General features: G+C 52.0%; 1 long non-coding RNA gene across 5 annotated transcripts in view; it reads left to right on the forward strand.

Annotated features, from left to right (window-relative positions):
• The window catches only part of LOC110364142 (uncharacterized), a 38,205-nt gene extending 26,291 nt beyond the window's left edge, over positions 1 to 11,914 (forward strand). For 3 of the 5 annotated variants that reach the window (XR_010468117.1, XR_010468119.1, XR_010468118.1), the window contains one exon: positions 886 to 3,218. This is a non-coding gene — a long non-coding RNA (uncharacterized LOC110364142). Of the gene's footprint in view, positions 1 to 885 lie in introns of all 5 variants that reach the window. The other 2 variants (XR_010468115.1, XR_010468116.1) reach the window with 2 other exon arrangements.
• Positions 11,915 to 14,801: the final 2,887 nt, after the last annotated feature.

Below are 14,801 nucleotides of genomic sequence, written 5' to 3' on the forward strand. Positions count from 1 at the left end.
AAAGCCGTGTGTGTGGTGTGGAGGAAGAGGAATGAACAGCCACAGGACCATTAACGCTGGCATGGGAGTTAATGAGTCCTAAAGAAATCCTGCATTTCGCTGGCCGCTTGGCAGAGTGGACTTGCTGTAACAGCGGTCTATCGACCTGTATCCCTTCCCTCCTGTTTTTAAAGTTACTTAATATTTTATGAACATCTACAGGGCAAAGCATTAGCTTCATTCTCCACACCAGCCCTTGATATCTTACTTGCCATTCCTATTGCGCACTAAATGTTCTATTGGAGTGATTGTGAAACCTTTTGAGGTCCTTGCAGTGCAATGTTTGTCCATGTCCCCTGTACCCAGTGACAGGCAGCGGTGGGATGTGCTGCTCGGGGTGTCTCTGATGGGGACCCCGTTCAGCTGTGCGAATGCTCTGGGGCAGATGTGCCGTGTGCTGGGCGCGGGCTCGCGTTTGCAGGGCACGTTCCCATCGGAGGGGCGGCATTAGCGGGGATGACGGGTGCGCGGAGCAGCGCGTCCTGACACATCTGAGACCGACAGCCGGGGGGGCGCTGCGCTGGGTACCCGTGGCATCTCCCTTTCCTCCTAAATGAATCTAAACTGGCAGTGATGTAAAGGGGAGGGAGCCGGGGATTTCTGGCTGTGACCCCGTGACTGCGAGGTTATTTCGGCTCTCCGCAGGGAGCGCCAGTCTTGCTGCTGCTTTATCTTTGAGGAGTTTATGATCCACCGGGCTCTGCTCTGAAGTTCCAGGTGGGAGAACACGGTTGTGATGGAGGAATAGACCAGCACAACTGTAAATGCCAGCATTGGCCTTTAATTCTGGAAGATAACTAAGATATTGTGTCTGACTGTTCATTTCTCTGGCTTCTCCTTCCACAGGGATGCGCGGCGGGCAGGAGCAGCCGGGGAAAGGAGCTCCAAGGGAATACTAAGGGAGCATGGAAGAGTGGTAAATGGTTCCTAAAATGTATAAACACGGGTATTCACCCTGGAAATGTCATCCTAAGAGCTTCTGTGTGTCTGTTTGATACTGAGATACACCAGAACTCCCGTCCCGTTGACTCCACGTATCATCTGAAGACCGCGCTGAGAAAGGGCTCACTAAAGGTCCCCGGCCTGCAGGGAGGGGTCCCAGGGCCCCTCTGCTGGGCTTTACCTTCTTGCGGATGCTGTACCCCAAATCTGGCGCTGTGAATTCAGCGCTAACGGGTGTGTGCGCAGAGTGAGGATCCTCTGAAGAGCCAATTTGCTGAGAGGGACCCCGGCTGCTTGTTGTATCTGGCAAAACCTTCCTCGGCACCTCAGGGGAGACACAAGCTTGAAATCTTAATTAAAAAGCAGAACCCGGGGTTTCATGCTAGGCTGAAATTGTGACTCTCTTCCCTTTATGGACAATTCTTATGCAAGCTCCTACTGTGTCTGTGGATTGCTAATTCAAAGCACGCCGCAGCTGTGTGCGGCGCAGGCCTGTGTCGGGATCGAGATTGTGCTCATCCCTTCATTGCCAGGAACCTTCTTTTTATGTCCCCAACCCTTCCTTGTCATCTACTTCAGAACCCCCCGGGGGAATATTGTCAACATCTGCGGGGTGTGGAGACAGCACCAATAAAACAAAGTATTCAGCACTACAACTGTGTTTATGGCCAAACAGTGAAAGGTCTGTATCAGCAAAAGACATTCCTGGTGCTGAGGTTCCTCTGGAGATTGCAGGGGAAGGGGCAGAGCTGCTCGGACAAACGCACGAGCGTCTCCGAGAACAGCGTTTGAGAGACCTGTGATTCATTTCTCACTTTGATACGAGCTGGAGGAAACCTGGGAAAGCCAGACTGCCGCTGTCACATCTGACGCAGCCTGTAGCCAGCCCGGTGTGACAGAGCTGTCCCATCTCCGGCTGGAAATGGACCGAGGATCCCAGCCTCTAGGAAGGGTTGGTTTTCTTTTCATGTCTCATTAGGGACGTACGAGCTCCTCTTGATGCGCAGCTTTGGAACATGTAACTTCATTGCTTCAGTTTCTCCATCACTGGCAGAAAATACAATTTTCTGTGCCATTAGATCAGTGAATGGAAAGTGATTGAGAAGGAACCTGGTAGTGATGGAAGAGCTCAACAGGCCTGAAAGTGCAGTTCTTTGGGGTGGTTCTAATAGGAACACACCCAGAATTAGGGAGGTTTTAGGGCCAGGTGGCACTTTGGGAAGACAGATGGAGCTGGGGAGACCAACAGCTCTCTGTGGATCCCTGGGCACCAGGACCCACACCAGCCCTTGCCCAGCCGTGACTTGCACTTCCCGCAGAGACTCGAGGAAGATTTGAGGTCAGATTGGTGCCAGCGACAGATGAAATTCAAGATAACTTTATGGAGAAGGACTCTTTCAGACAATGCCTGATTCAATTGTGAAACACACTGCCGGGGCCAGCGGAGACCAAAAGCAGAAATGGGTTTGAAAAGTCATTAGAAAAATATATACAGAAAAGGGCCATCAGGGGCTTTTAAATACAAGGTACTTACAGATAGATCCTCAGGCTCAGGGAGGCCCCAAGCTGCAGATCATCAGAAGTGGGACGGGTTTATGGCCACGTCTGTCCTGTTCTGGCTGTCCGAGAGGCTGGCCTAGCTCTGGTCCTTCATCACGGGCTGGGTGCCCGTGCTCAGCCGTTCTGCTCCAGACAGAACAGGCCAGCGGTGGAGGGGTTGATGGATTAGTCTGTCATCTCCGCAAAGAGAGGCTGCGGCTGCCTAAGGGCACGGCTGTAAATGAGCCCCTAATGGATTCTGCTCCTAAAGCCTCCCTGTAATACAGAAATCGCTGCATCCTTTAGAAGTGGGAAAGGTGAGCAGAGGTAGGTTTTGGGTTACACCAGAGGGAAGATGGAGCCCTGACCCTATCTGCACCTTTCCCTGCCCCTATCTGCTGTCCTCCCCTTCTTCCCACATTCTAGCACCTCAGGACCCCCAGTTTGGTGCAGATGTAGGACAGGAACAGGCGGTGGCCTTGGCATGGAGGGGACCACGTCCCGGTGCTCCTGCACAGCCACCTCCGCACAGCTCCCGCTTAAATCAGCCCCTGCTCTCCCGCTGGGTAACACAGGGAGACGCGGCGCTGCTGGTTCCCCGGGCGCTCGGCATGGCTGAGCACTCGAAGATGCTCATGGTGTCGCATCGTTTCTCAGTGTCTGCAAACAAACAAATAAACAAATCAATGGTGGCTGGTCTCTGATGACTTTAGCTTCTCACAGATTTTCATTGGTTTTGCAGCTCCCGGATGGAGAGAGATGATCCCGACAGTGCAAGAGGACTCAGCCTTGGAAACAGCGCTAGGCACAGGGAGGCTGCCGGGTCCCCAGCTGCAGGCCAGGTACGGGGGCTGATGTGGCTGGGACAGCTCTCTGCGCTGGGGAAGGCTCGTGCTGGGTCTGTCTTGTGCTCTGTGTTAGCTCTCTGAGATGGGTTTGGTAAACAGGTGGGGCTTTCTTGCTGAGAATCTCAAAATACATACCCAGGAAGTGCAGAAGCCGGGCAGCGCCCCCCCCAACGCACGCCTGACCGGGGCTGTTACCCAGATGCTGTTTGCTCCCACTCGTGCTCAGGCTGTCCCTGCAACGCGAGCAGGGCAGCAACGAGAATCCAGCAACCTCTATCCCGGCAGCCGCAGAGCTCAGGTTGAGATGAGCCTGTGCTAGAGCCTGTGTTGGTGGAGAGATGGGGGAGCTGGAAGGGACCTGCGCTAAACCAGCGGAGGCAGATCCAGCCTGTAGCCCTGACAAGCCCCAGGGCACAGGTGATGTGGGGACAAAGGCTCTGCAGCCGCCCCCCGGTCTCGCAGGGGGCGCGGGCGGCGGGGGCGCAGGGCGCTGCGGAGCCGGGGCGGCGATGCCCTCTCGTGGGGACGCTGCGGAGCGGATCTGGAACAAGCTGCAGCTGTAGGACGCTCCAACCAGGGCGAACTCACTCGTGCACAGCTGGTTTGGTTTTCTTTCTCCCTTTTGCCAACACACCTGTCAGTCAGGGTTGTGATTTTGTTTGCTCCCTACGGTCCTTTCAGACTTCCCAATACCAACCATCTTTTTCCAGAATAAAATCCCCCAAACATGTGGGATTCTCCAGCCCTGGTGGGACTTGAATATAGATAATCCAGGTCCCCCATCACCTGCCCCAAAGGCAGCATTGTGCCCTCCCTGCTGCAGAGCTGCGGCGATGAGCAGAGCTGGTCCTCATCCCTTTGCTTTGCAGCTGAGCTCCTGCTGATCCCACAAATACCAGAAAATCAGGCTGTAACTTGGGCAAGGGGTAGTTCACCTGATACCTTCCTGGAGCTTGTTAGCAGAGAATTAGAGGCTCTGTCCTCACCATGGCTGCGTCACCCTCCCTTGAGCCCAAAATGCAGTTCAACAGGAAAAAGCACAATACTTGTGTCTCTAACTCTCTGTGGGTTACAGGGATGATCCTGGGCCTCGTGCAAAGGCTGCCAGACGTTACCTTGCAAGGAATCTTTTTAATCTGCCAGATTATTTCCTTCCCATTCCCTTCCATCACTTTTACGGCCCCGCACACATGCACAGGTCTCGCCGCGTCCCAACGGGGGGCGGGAAATCCAGCCCGCGCTGCGCAGGAAGCGCCTGATTCATCGCTCTTAATTCCTTTTGCCATTTGCCATAATAACAATAATCAAAATGAATTAATTTGGTGTTAGTGGAGAAAGAACATTGAAAATGCATGGGAATGGTGCTGCAATCAAATAAGATACATGTCGATTTAAAGTAAGATCTCTTCATCTCTTTAATAGCCGTCTACCTACCTTTGACTATTTTTTATTCTCAAGGACGGACTATCATATTAATACAACTTATATTTATACTAAAACGTTTTCCATCTTTCACAGCTTGTTCTAAATATCTCAGTAAATGTAAAGTGGATTTCTTCCTTTCATCCTTCCCTAAAATGAGGCAGATGATAAAAACTCGAGTTTTCCCCACAACCAACGTACCTTTTTATAGCTTATTTGGATTCAAGCAAAATATATCAATTAGATGATCCTGTGGAGCAGCTTCTTGTTTATGGGGTGATAACTCCAGGCATACAAACAAACTCTCTGGGTATGTGGCCATGGTGTTCATTAGCCAAAGGTGTATTTATATGAGGCTAATAGGAAACACCATCCATTTATTACTAACACTAGATAAAGGTCAGAGCTAATAAAGGACTTATTCACTTAAAATGGGACTTGGGTGCCAGATTTAGGCTCTTGTCTGAAATAGAGAAGCCCCTTCAGAGGCTTGTGGTGCCTTGTGGAGTCTCCTCTGGAGACATTCACACCCGCCTGGACCGACCTGTGTGACCTGCTCTGGTGACCCTGTGACCACAGCCACTCTGTGATGTGCGATCTGTGATCTGTGACCCGTGATCTGCAATCTGATCTGTGACCTGTGATCTGTGACCTGTGATCTGATCTGTGATCTGCAATCTGATCTGTGATCTGTGATCTGTGACCTGTGATCTGATCTGTGATCTGCAATCTGATCTGTGACCTGTGATCTGTGACCTGTGATCTGATCTGTGATGTGTGATGTGTGATCTGTGACCTGTGATCTGTGATCTGCAATCCGATCTGTGATCTGTGATGTGTGATGTGTGATCTGTGACCTGTGATCCGATCTGTGATCTGCAATCTGATCTGTGATCTGTGATGTGCGATCTGTGACGTGTGATCTGCGATCTCTGACCACCCCTGCTCCGCAGGACACCTCTGGTCCTGTCCCAGGCGCACAGTGACCTCCCGGTGACGCCAGGAGGTGTGACGAGTCCCTTGAGCAAAGGGCTCTACCCCCATCCCTGTGCTCTGCGGGGAGGAGACGCTGGATGGGACGAGGCGCTCTGACCACAGGGAGATCTCAGATAAACACGGCTCACAGGGACCAGCCGGGACAGCAGGAGCGAGAACCGTTCTCCATGGTGGGTAACACGAAACCTGATTTGCAGCAGTGCTGTGAGGTTTGTGCTGGGTCCCCAGGAGCTGGCCTGGAGTGTCTCCCCTTTTCCGAGGGCCCCCCAGCCCCAGACAGTGAAGCAGAAAATCACCCCATAGAGCTCCATTTAGCCCCAAGCCGTTCCGGGCTCTCATCTCTATTTTCTTGCTGTCATTCAGAGGAGAACTTCACGGGGAAATATGAAAGAAACAAATGAGAATTGCCGTGCTGGTGTGACAGCGAGGAGAGCTCCGAGCCGGGACGCTGAACGGAATGATAAATCCCATCACTTAAACCGCGTAATGAATTTTCCTGGCGATTTGTCTCAGTGTAAAGAGGGGGAGAGGGGAAAGGTAGGAAGTTCTGCTTGGATTTTGCAGAGGGGCTGTGGGCAGCGCTGACTGGGGAGTGCAAATCCAAAGGGTTCGTGCCTGCAGCGCATCCAAATCAGCTCCCCTTCCACAACAGTCGGGGTGCAGTTCTCAATGAAACGTCAAATCGGCTTTGCCTCCACTGGCACTCATTCTAATAACATTATTTTGTCCAAGGAGCCTGGAGAACTAACGTGTTAACGTGTTCCAGGAGTAGTTCTGCAGCTAAATGGAGGAAAAGGATTTGTTTTGATTTTTTTTTTGCATTACAAGACATTTCTGTGCTGTGAGGGACATCTGTGGGGGCTGGAAAATCCTTCGCCATCTATTTGCTGGGTGACCTTGGATAAATCACTGTCCCCCTCAGTGCTTATTTCTCCTTTCCTCTCTGAGCTTCCCACGTATTCAGGTCCCAAGGCCTTTGGGGCAGGGACACATTTGTGCTGTGTCCTGCACAGCACACAGCACCAGGACCATCAGAGACCTAACCAGCGGCTCTTTGCAGAGTGTTTAAAGGAATCCCAAGGACTGTCTGCAAAAAGCACGTTTTAACCTTGAAAAGACAAGGTGGATTCATTCAAGCGAACGCTCGGGTCAGCGATACAGCGATACAGCAGCGCCTGGCCCCGTGTCACCCAGGAAAGGTTTACAAGCAGCTCTGAGCTGCAGGGAAGCACCAGCCCCAGCTCCAGCAACCTCCCTCGTCCCCGTTCTCAGCAAACGCTTGCAGCCCGTTCATTGACCCCAACAATGGACAATTACGGATCTGCTGCACGAGGTGCATTAGTTACACCCATCTGGCTTCGCGGCACCCGCCGAGCTACCTTTACTTTCACGCAGAACATTAATGGGAGCAATAGGCATGACAACTCTTATACACGGAGGCACCGGGCTCCTTACAGCGGGTAAATGAACCTTGGAACTTACACAGAGCAGAAGGTAATGAAGAGTAATACCAGTTTTAAGCAATTCATATATTTTCCCTCTCACGCTCCTTCCCGCCGTCTCTTTCCCCTTCTCCTTCACCCTCTCCTTCCAGGGCCGAGCTGAGCGCCCACGTCTTGCTCAGCCGGCGGGTCCGTGGGGTGAACACGAACAAAAGGAGCACCTGCCTCACTCCTTTCGAGCTCTGCTGAATAGAGATTTACACCTTAAAACGCTCCAGAATATCACAAAAAAGAAGAAAAGGGAAGCAAGTTATTATTTTACAATGTTAAAAATGTTCTGGAATGTATATATTTGGGACTTACAACAGTAATTTTTTTGCCCTGTTGCTGTTTGTCTGGTGTTTCCCTGGTTTGCCCTGCCTGGACAATGGCAGAGTCCTGGCTGGATATTTCTGCTGCTAACAGGGTACTACTGTCATCTCCCTCTCTTAGCACCTGATCGTGGCTTAAGGACAGCAAGAACTTCTCATGGAGTGTATCAAACCCATTGCCCTCACTGGCCTTTAGGCCTGGCACGTGTGTATAGATGCATGCGAGCCTGTCTGTCCGTCACAGGGACACTTCTGTCGCCTGGTTATTGACTGGTGAACGTGGAAATGGGGTCTCAAGGATGCAGCTCGGCAGGCCAGTGGGGATCCTGCCCAAGAAGCTGACCCAGGCTCAGCAGAGAAGTGATTTTGGGAACCGGATTTCCCTGGGAGACAATCCCTTCATTTTGGAAGGATGGTTTGTATCTAGCTGGTGGGATAGAGCAGAGGGCCCTGGTGCGGGATTTTGGGGGCCAGATCTCTAAACGGTATGTGGCTTTTGAGCTCCAGGTGCTCGTAATGGTTTACAGCTGTTTGAGGCAAGAGGCAGCTGCTCTGGTCACCAGCTCCACTGGGAGTTAACGTGGCCTAATGCAGCACTGTCGCCTGAGCTTTGCTGATGCGCCGATGATCTGAGCGCGGCGATCCACCCCCCCCGGGCCCTCTGCCGGAGGGAGAGGAAAGCTGTGTCTGCAGGCAGCGTCCCAGCGGAGTGGAAACGGGAAGGCTGAAAGCCAAAAGAATAATTTAGAAAATTACCAAAAAATGCCGGTTTAATTCTTTCCCATTTCCTGAACTATTTACAGCCCTGGAAAGCTCCTGATGTGGTGGAAAGCAAGTGTGCTGAAAACACTCAATTGCACAGATAAATCTGAGGTCTTTTATGCTCAATTTGGAGATGTGAACAACACAGAAATTTTTATTCTATAATTCTTTTTCCTTCCTTAATTTTTATTCTTGGTTTGGACAGGCGGCGTAGCCAACAAGAGAATCCGCGCGGGCTCGTCCTTGGTGCGGGTTTGACTCACCCGCACTCCAACGCCGTGGCTGCAAAACCAGCCCGAGCCGGCGCTGCCCACCCGGCAGCGGCTCCGGCCGCGGCGCGCGGGGTCAGACACCAAAGCGAGCGGAGCGTCTTCCCATTTCCTTCCGGGAAACGAACGGTTGTTCCCGGCAGCTGGAGCCGTGAAGCAGAGGGTGCTTTGTTGCGAATGCAGCTGAAATTTGCTCTTCCAGGCGGGAGCAGGCGGCGCGGCACGAGGCGCTGCGGCGCAAATCGCAGCTCCCTTCGTTTGGGCTTCAGATTATGGGACTAAAATTACATTTAAGCTCTTTGCAGAAAGGTAATTTTTCCTAATCACTCACACTGCTGCACAGATCTCTACAACTTGATTACATCCTAATTAGATTAATTGGATGGAGAATGAATTTTTTTCCAAGAAGATCAACTGGAGAAGACGAGCAATTCTATAGACTCCGCAGGGGAAAACCAAACCAACCAACAACAGAACCCACAACCCTCACTCAAAGCTTTAAAACCAAAGCACAGAATGCACAGTAATTAAATTGTTAAAGAATTTATGAGTATATCTGAATGAGATAGTTTGGGGCTTTTTTTTCCCTTTCCCTCTTTCATCATTTTCCCCTGTGCTCTCCCTCTTTTTCTCCTGACCATAAGCCGAGATGTGGAATTCCAATTCCTTCATTGATTTCTGAGATAGAAATTTAAGAAACTCAAGTAACAAAAGGCTGCACTCGGGCGCTCTGCATGCGAAATGGATTGCCTTTGTTACAGGGGCACAAAATATCGAGCTGTATAATGCTGCCAGGTCTTCGGCCTGAATACTAATGGTCGTTACTTACCAGAAATGAACACAAGCCCATGAGGTTCAGCATCTCCCAGTTGGCTTTGGCATCGCAACAAAGGGACGAGGGACTCGAACAGGGGGTGAATTGATGCTGTGCAGCTTTTTTCTGCTGGATGCATCCATCTGGTAGCGCCCGTGGCCACTTCAAACAGCCGGCGAAGTGCTCGGAGGCTGTGTTCTGATGTCCCCACTGGACTCTGGTTTGCCCTTTCCCCGGGCAGCGCTCAGCTCTGCTGGGAACAAGGTCGAGCCGAGGTGCGTGAATCCATGGCTATAAATTCATCCTTCCCCGGCAGGCACAGGTCACCGGATCGCGTGGCTCTTCTGCCGCCCGCCCTGCACCCACAACAATGGGGGGCTGCAGACCCAGCCCGCTGGTGGCGGGGGACCCACGAGGGCTGCAAGGAGACACTGGCTGGAAACTCATCCTTGAAGCTCTGATGTGTCCAGCAAGAGGTTCAGAGGCATCAGGGCCCACCAGCTCCTGGGAAGGACACAAAGGCTCCCCAGTCGCTTTCTCTTGTCTCTTAAAAATCCATCTTTGACTAGAACAAGAAGGGAACTTCACTGCTTGACCTTCAACATGCCAAGCAGGTCACAAACGGGCACAAACAGGACCAGGTTTGTTCTGGAGACTCTCAGGTCAACGCTACTCTTTTCTGAACTATCCTGCAAGGCTGCTGAGAAAATGCACCTTCCTGCTCTTCAAGGAACGAGCAAACTGCACCGACCTGCATCTGCGCTGGAGACCATTGCTGCTGAACGACAGTACCGACCCCTCTTCCTGCCCGCTCGCGGCCGTCGTTTCACATGAGACGGGGGCAGATTTACGCCTCGGCAGTTCAGCGGCTCCGCAAGGTGTTCGGCGGGTTTGTGCTGAATGCAAAGTGCGCTCCCGAGCTTGAAATATGAAAAGTATTTGGGTAAGGCAGATAGGCCAGCTTGAAGACATAATCCACAGGAAAAATGACAGGGTCTGGCAAAGCCAAAGCAAGAACTGAAATTAATAGCAAGAGATCTATTAAAAGGATTAGCTGCATGTTGTAACACTTATAATGCTTTATCTCACAGTGGTTGTGGCAGGAACTGTATAATTCCCTGAAACAAATGGCTAGGGGATGATTTATAGATTGGAGAGGGTGGAGAAAAACTTCACACACTTGGATTTCCAAACCTTTGCGCTTTAGTTGGGGGTGAGAGATGGCGACTGGCCCCCCGGCACCATCTCTGTTGGTGTCTTGGTTGGGATCAAGAGGTGCCTGCGCGGGGATCCTCGCTGCTGTCCCCACGGAGCCATCCTGGGGAGCATGAACTGCATGGGCAGCTGTGCTCTGGGAGACCCCAACCATGTCTGGAGCGTGGGAAGGGCGGGGGCTGGTCCAAATCACAGAATCACAGACGGTTTGGGTTAGAGGGACCTTCCCAGCCCCCCGGTGCCCCCCCTGCCATGACAGGGACATCTTCACCAGCTCAGGGTGCTCAGAGCCCCATCCAGCCTGGCCTGGGATGTCTCAGGGATGGTTCATCTACCACCTCTCTGGGAACCTGGGCCAGGCTCTCACCACCCTCAGTGCAAATCCCTTCCCCATGTCTCATTGTTGAAGCAGACACAGCCAAACACACAAATATTGCCTCTAGTTTTGAAGGGGAGCTGTGGTTTTGGGGACCTTCTGTCTCTACGGAGAAGCCAGCGGGATTTGCTGCGTTCTGCACACCCGTGTTCCGTCTCTCCAGTTTATCCCCTGGGCAGCCGAAGCACCACGAGCCACTTCTGCAAAGGTGAGGCCCTGACATTTTGTCAGCACGAAATGGACAGCTTAAGTGTATATATGCGCATATATCTCTATATCTACAAATATTAAAATGGCAGATTTGAGCTGCCAGAGGTCTGAGTGCTGGACTTTACAGCCTCAACCTTTTTTGGATGTAATTCTTGGTGTGCCATTGGTAAGATTAAATGAAGAAATAAAGCAGAAGATGGAAAAGCCATTGCCAGGACCACACAGCAGGGCTGGAGCACACTCCTGTCTCCAGGTCTATAACACTGAGCTTGGTTTCTCCCAGGTCTGGCTCAGGTGGTAACAGCGACGCTCTCCTGGGCTGCCGGGGGAAGAGCCATCGTGTACACTCCGGGCTGTTCACAGGCTCCTGGACCTCCTGGTTCACCACGCAGCCTAACCAGCTCATTTTATGTTCCTGACCCTCGTTAGCCAGTTTTAAGAGAATGGAAAGAAGGGAAAGATCAGTTTTCGTCATTTCTTTCACAATATGCCCCTAAAAGGAGCCTCATAAAATATGAATTCCACTGAATGTGCCTGTTTCTAAATTCAGAACATGTGTCGGGGTGAATCTGTAGCTCAGAAATGAAGGACAAACCGCCTGGGACGGGAGGTTTGCAGGCAGTCCACCCTCAGCCCTCGTCCTTCGCGTGCGATGTTGACACGAGACGTGTCCCCAGGACACGCAGACGTCCCTGGATCTTCCTGGGGCTGCTCCTGGCGGGCTGAGAGCCCCCTGCCCGAACTAACGCGGTCAGCGCTCACACTGGATGAGGAAGAGCAAACGCTCGGAGCTGAGCAGCCCCGCCCGCCGCGCGGGGCCGGGGACGCGCTCCCGAGCGCCACCCGCGTGTGAAGCCCGGCAGAGTAAATTGCTTTTGATCTGTGCAAATAATTCCCCTGGCAATTCTGGGAAGGTTTTTTGTTTCAATTTCTGCCGTGTTAACTTTATGTTTGTAATAATTAATTTCACGACCATCAGCTCAACATTGTGAAATGCAGAATCATTGCAAACCAGAAATTTCTTTTATTTTACCAATATCAAGGCTGAAACACGAACAAAGACGGAAATGTCCCCGAAGCAGAGGGAAGGGAGGGGCTTTATACGGGCTCCTTCGTGAACAAGTTCAGCTTTACCAGACATTTTCTGTAGTCCTGGCTTCCTCCTCGTGCTGAGGACCTAACTGGCCTCCAGGACAACGTTTTTTCTCCTCCTCCTTTAATTTCCTTGGGTTTAAGGTGTGATACAGCCTTGCTGGAACCTCTTCCAAGGCAGCAGCAATCACCGCGAGCCGAGCTCATTTCTCTTTGTTGTGGGAATAGCGTCCCAGGGAGGAAAAGCGCTGCCAGAGCAATGGGGAACATTTACAAGAGTGTGTTGTGAGCTGCCATAAATTACCCAGCACGGCATGAAAAAGGAGGAGATGGAAGTACGGTGTTTAATCAGCCCCACACCAAGAACTGCAGAACCACATCTTCACTCCTTCATGGGAAAATTGCCCAGCGGAGAGCTGCTTTTAACCAGCAATTTGTAAGCGGTGCCATCCGGACGGATGTGATCCACTCATGCCAGGGAGGCTATGGGGGTTTAATAGGATTTTTTGGGCGTGGGTCCCTCGTGCACCCCCGGGTGCACCCTGCCTGCTGCAGACATGCTGCTGCTGTTTTCCTGGTGATGATTAACGTGGTCTTTAATTGGGGAGAGCACCTGGGTACTTACTAACTCGCAGGCTTTGCTTCTCTCTGTTAAAACTCTAGCAAAACCAAGGAGCAACGCACGTAATTTTATGGGTAATGAAAAGGGTCAAACACATTTGCTCGTTGATGAGAGAAGCTGCAGTAAATCCTTAACCGGGAGCGGATGGATCAGGGTTTCCCAGCATAGACAGGCAGAGAAAAAATGAGGAGGCGAGCTGGGCTGATAGGTCAGTCTGGGAGGATAGATAGATGGACAGATTAAATAAAGATCTACTCAGCCATCCATCCATCTATCCTCAGTCTTCATCTAGGAGGAGAGGTCGCTCTCTATGATGGGAAACGCATCAGGACGGAAGAAGCGAGATGGATAGGTGGAGGAGCAGATGGATGGTCGGGGAGCTTTCTATCCATCCATCTCCATCTGTCCTCACACCTAAATCTTTATCTAATCTAGTCGGCGCAAGGAGACAAATAGCTGGAAACCTGAGTAAAGAGACAGACAGAGAAACAATTTAGGGTGGTGTGGAGAGAGAGAGGTTGTACGCACCCCAAAAGATGCTGTGAGGGGTGAAAGGGAGCGAGGACGTGGTGCTTCAGAGCAGCTGTTCCTGCGCTGCCCTTGTTCCCTGCGAGGCCGTGGGCTGCGTGTCACCTCGCTGCGGGTCACATCACTGCGGGTCACCTCGCTGTGTGTCACCACGCTGCTCTCCCGCTCGCTCGGGCGCTGCCTTCAGGGGGTGGGAAAACAGTAAATTAAAAATATCTCTTTTTTTTTTTTGCCTGGCCAGCTGCTAATGTCCCTTTCCTCAGGCCCGAATGCGGGATCATTCAGCAGAACGTTATTGGGAAAGTCACTGCGTTGGCTTTTTCTATACAAATAACACCGTATTTCAGAGCCTCTGGAGCTGCAACACGGACCAGATGGGACAGCCGCAGCCCGCGCACCCCGCGCATCCCGTCCTCCCCCAGCGCGCAGGAGGCCCCGCTCTGCCCCCAAGGCCACCCAAAGGTGACAGCTCCAGACACCCACGGCCCGCTGACCGGCGTCAGAAACAGCTGCCCCGCTTTGTCCTGGGAGTGCTGGTCCAGGTACCTTTAAACAGTAGGTTCCCCGATTTTTTAGGGAGAAGGGTGCAAATACAGAGAGGTTCAGGAGCTGAGTGCTGTGCTGTGCGCCCCCCGCGGGCAGCCCACTGGGACATCCCTCCAGCTGCTGGTGCAGACCCCTTCCCAAAGCCGTGCCGTGGAGCGCGTGCAGAGCGGCGGCACCCAGCCCGGCAGCGCTGCCGAGCCCCACGCGGCGCCCCACGCCTCATTCCAGTAAGCGGTGCCTCTCCCGTCCATCGACGCTGAGCACTGCGGTGGAGCTGCTATTTTAACACAGAATCAAATCCCCGCTTTGTCTGCCAAAATCGATAAAGGAATCGTGAGTGATATTTCAATAATAACGATCACGATAATAAATACAGCAATGTGCTGGATGCCACGCTCATATGCATGGGCACAGTCCCTCCCTTGTATTAAAAGATCCTGACCCCAGACAGTTGGATACCAGGAAATCTGCTTATTGATTTAATGACCTTCGGCTGAAGTCGTGAGCAAAGAGAAGAGACAGGCAGGAAGAGGTAGATGGAGTGGAGAAGTGTCAAAGGCATGTATCGTGTTTGTCTGAATTTATTCTACCTTTTTAGCCTCTTCCTTACCATGTCCTGGGGCCAAGCTTGTCAGTCCTCAGGAATAAGGGTACGGAATAAAAGGAATAAGGGATAAAGAATTAGGGATAAGGATGACCTCATGGCATCTCCCCCCGCCAGTCGCCAGTTTGGGTGCTGCAATAGGGTCACTGGGTGCCATCCTTCCA

The sequence above is a fragment of the Columba livia genome, chromosome 26 (assembly GCF_036013475.1).
Source record: "Columba livia isolate bColLiv1 breed racing homer chromosome 26, bColLiv1.pat.W.v2, whole genome shotgun sequence".
Lineage (NCBI taxonomy): Eukaryota > Metazoa > Chordata > Aves > Columbiformes > Columbidae > Columba > Columba livia.